Source organism: Triticum dicoccoides, chromosome 1B, assembly GCF_002162155.2.
Source record: "Triticum dicoccoides isolate Atlit2015 ecotype Zavitan chromosome 1B, WEW_v2.0, whole genome shotgun sequence".
NCBI lineage: Eukaryota > Viridiplantae > Streptophyta > Magnoliopsida > Poales > Poaceae > Triticum > Triticum dicoccoides.
The window spans coordinates 485,635,456-485,640,004 of record NC_041381.1 but is presented as its reverse complement, the minus strand read 5'-3'; positions in this window follow the sequence as shown (position 1 = coordinate 485,640,004).

Genomic DNA, 4,549 nt, shown 5'->3' with positions numbered 1-4,549 from the left:
CCGCCTTGCCGCCCCGCGCCGGCGACCACCACCGCCCGGCCGCGCCTCGCGCCCCGACCAGGCCGTGCCCAGCCCCGCTGCCCGCAAGATCCGGTGAGTCCCCGAGATCCGGCCACCGTCTGCTTCCCCTCCGGCGAACTACTCCGGCGAGATCCAACCGCATCGAGAACCGTGCCGAAACCCTAGAAGGTTGACCTTGTTTTCACTGTCCTGTAATTTTTGCATTATGTACCCATGTTTGTCATGTCATAACTTCATGCTCGATGCTCCGATTTGTGCATAAAATATGTCAAAATGTTCATCATGAGATGCTCTTAATTTTGTTCCATTGTGCCATGCTTGTTTGTGTTCATCTTGATGCCTTAATAATCGTTGCAAGAGTGCTATATGATGTTAACTGCTGTCTGTTAACAGAATTTGGTGATTTGTCTTTTTCATTGCATTTTGTGTGTGCATCCTATGAGCATGAGCTCTACATGTGTTTTGAACTATGACATGCCATCTTTATAGGGGTGCTAGTCTTGAATTTGTGTGATAAATGTGGTGGCTAGCACAAGCATGCAAACTAGGCTTCGTGATGTTGCTGATTTCAGTCCCTGTTCTGCTGTTATTTTGATGCCATGTAAACTTGATGCTACAGTGATATCCATGCTTGTTTTGGGATACTTCAGTAAGGATGTTTTGAACATATTGTTATGCTCTATCCATCCATGCCCCTGTTTGCAATTATGGAGTGCCCTAGCATGCCTTGTTCTTGCTCTACTTTTGCTATAAAATGTTTCTGGCAGAATGTTAACATGTTAATCCATATTGCCATGGTTGTTGCTAATGATACATGCATCCTATGAACTTGCTCTTGCCATGGTTTGCTTCATGAACATGTCATCTTGCTGTTAGTATGTTTTTTTGTCATGAAATGCTTTGTGATGAGTGATTCGAGCTCGCAAAGTTGTTATCATAAAACTGTTTATGATATGCTCTGTTTTTCTGCTAAGGCTGAAACGGTTAATAAAACTTGCTATGTTTACATGGGTGCCATCATATCTTCTGTGACTTTTTGGCTCATGTTCAGTAAGGAACTTTTGTTCTATGCATTTATTATATTCATGCCATGCCTTGATTTGCTATGATATGTTCCTGTAGAATGTTGTTTGCTTGCTCTAAACATGGCTTCCTGATGTATTTTCTGGCATGTTAGTATTTTCACTAAGTCTGTGAAGCTGATGCCTTTTGCACTTTTGCCAGGCTTGTTTGAACCTGCTCTTGTGTGATTTAGCCATAGCTCAGTGTTCATGTTTTGTCAAGCATCATGTGTACATCACTGCCATATGCTTCGTCGCTATGTTGGAGTACAATAGCTTAGTTTCTTGTTGCATGCTATGTAGCATTGTGCTGTTAATCGCAGAATAGTGTCATTCTTGTTTTGCTCGCCATTTGCAAACCGTGCATCCGTTTCCAATGATCCTTGTATCGATTTCAACCGAAATCACCTCATCTTTCCAGCGGCATACTTGGTTTGCCAAGTTGATGCCTTGATCATTCTTTCCCTTCCGGAGCACGCTTATGCATTGCATATCATATCTTGCATATCATGCCAAGTATTGCATAATGGTGCTTGTGCATTGCACCGTGATTGATTGTTGTTCCATTGCTTGTGTTCTTGCCTTGGGTAGATCCGGGAGACGAGTACGTGAACGAGGAACCTGTTGAGTACGCTAACAAGGATCAAGCTTTCGACAACTCTGAGAACTTTGCAGGCAAGATGACCATACCCTCGATATCACTTCTATCTTTGCTTTGCAAGTTGTTCGCTCTATCGCTATGGTTGCGCTACCTACCACTTGGTTATCATGCCTTCCATATTGCCATGTCAAGCCTCTAACTCACCTTTCCTAGCAAACCGTTGTTTGGCTATGTTACCGCTTTTGCTCAGCCCCTCTTATAGGGTTGCTAGTTGTAGGTGAAGATGAAGTTTGTTCCTGGTTGGAACATGGATATTTTGGGATATCACAATATATCTTATTTTAATTAATTCACCTATATACTTGGTAAAGGGTGGAAGACTCGGCCTTATGCCTGGTGTTTTGTTCCACTCTTGCCGCCCTAGTTTCCGTCATACCAGTGTTATGTTCCTTGATTTTGCGTTCCTTATGCGGTTGGGTGATTTATGGGACCCCCTTGACAGTTTGCTTTGAATAAAACTCCTCCAGCAAGGCCCAACCTTGGTTTTACCATTTGCCACCTAAGCCTTTTTCCCTTGGGTTTTCGCGAGCCCGAGGGTCATCTTTATTTACCCCCCCGGGCCAGTGCTCCTCTGAGTGTTGGTCCAAACTAGAGCCCTTTGCAGCGCCCCCTCTGGGAAACTTGAGGTCTGGTTTTAGTTGTACGGATTGCTCATCCATTGTGCTGTGAGAACGAGATATGTGCAGCTCCTATCGGGATTTGTCGGCACAGTCGGGTGGTCTTGCTGGTCTTGTTTTACCATTGTCGAAATGTCTTGTGACCGGGATTCCGAGACTGGTCGGGTCTTCCCGGGAGCAGGAATATCCTTCGTTGACCATGAGAGCTTGTGATGGGCTAATTTGGGACACCCCTGCAGGGTATAAACTTTCAAGAGCCGTGCCCGCGGTTATGTGGCAGATGGGAATTTGTTAATCTCCGATTGTAGAGAACTTGACACTTGACTTAATTAAAATGCATCAATCGCGTGTGTAGCTGTGATGGTCTCTTTTCGGCGGAGTCCGGAAAGTGAACATGGTTTGGGTTTTGTATGAACGTAAGTAGTTTCAGGATCACTTCTTGATCACTTCTAGCTTGTCGACCGATGCATTGCTTCTCTTCTCGCTCTTACTTGCGTATGTTAGCCACCATATAAGCTTAGTGCTTGCTGCAGCTCCACCACCTTACCCCTTTCCTGCCCATGAGCTTAAATAGTCTAGATCTCACGGGTGTGAGATTGCTGAGTCCTTGTGACTCACAGATTCTACCAAAACAGTTGCAGGTGCCGAGGATACCAGTGCAAGCAATGCAACCGAGCTCAAGTGGGAGTTTGACGAGGACCTTGGTCGTTACTATGTTTCGTTTCCGGATGATCAGTAGTGGAGCCCAGTTGGGACGATCGGGGATCTAGCATTTGGGGTTATCTTCTTTTCATTTGGACTTGACCGTAGTCAGTCTATGAGTGTAATTTGAATGATGTATGAATTTATTTATGTGTTGTGGGAAGTGGCGATTGTAAGCCAACTCTCTTTATCCCATTCTTGTTCATTACATGGGATTGTGTGAAGATGACCCTTCTTGCGACAAAACCTACAATGCGGTTATGCCTCTAAGTCAAGCCTCGACATGTGAGAGATATAGCCGCATCGTGGGCATTACAATCCCCTACATCTGCTAGCCTGCCACTGAAAGAGGTCATGCAACATACTCAACTATGCTAGAGCCCATAATAGTTTGTGGCTGCACATGGAAGTTTCTAGCATAAATAATCATATGATCCCTTTGAGCCTGGGTGGCGAACCAAAAGACATCACTGGTATATCCCCAGGTGCACGCAACCAATCCACCCAGATGTGTATTTAAGTAGCCACCTTCAGTTAACCATTAAATTTAACAATCTCACATCTGTCATGGATACACCCAAACCAAACCATGTCTACGAGCATAGCATAACAGTATAAGCATAATGTAGAAGTAACTCCCAGGGGTTTGATAATAAAAAGGACAATAGATTCTACCTCATCATCTACTTCCCAATACACACATGTTAATCACATCCTAATCATGCAATGTTTGAGGATTGTAACTAATGCATAAAAACTGGGTAATAAAGGGGTATGATCAAAGTGTTACTTGCCTTGCTGACAATCTGCAAATCCTAGAGACTCGTAGTAGCACGCTCCGCACTCCGGGAATTCTATCGCAAACAAACAATAGCAAACATAAGCACTCAAACATAGATGCAAGGATAGAACTCAAATAAGAAGATTGAATCTGAAAGTTAAACTGAAGAGCTTCGATTTGCAAAAAGAATCGGTCGAATCGGAGCTACGGAACTGAAACTACGGTCAAAAGAACTTCGAATTCAAATATGCTTGAAACCAAATTTTAAATTGTACAAATCATGTTCAAGTTGATTAACCAAAAAGAGGGGCTTGATACAAAGATTTTTGCCTTGGTTTCACTAGATTTCGACGAATGGTTGAAAAGTTGCGAGGGTTTGAAGATCAGGGGCTAATCTGCGATAAGAATAATCGCAGATAGGTCCCTGGCCAAAAATAAACGGAAAAGGAAAAATCTATCGGACGAATGTCCGCTAACAGAGATGAATGGGTGAATTCGTTCGTTAAAACGAATGAGCGAACGGACGTTTGCAAACAGAACTAAACCGAGAAAACCGAACCGATCTAATAAAAAACCCGAAACTAGGGTTTAATAAAACTGTGCGGTTTTACCTAAAAACCAAAAAAAAACTCCGGGGCGGCAAGGTTAACGGAGGCTCCGGTGCGCGGGTGCGGGGCTACGGCGGCGGAGCGGGCGATGCGGCGGC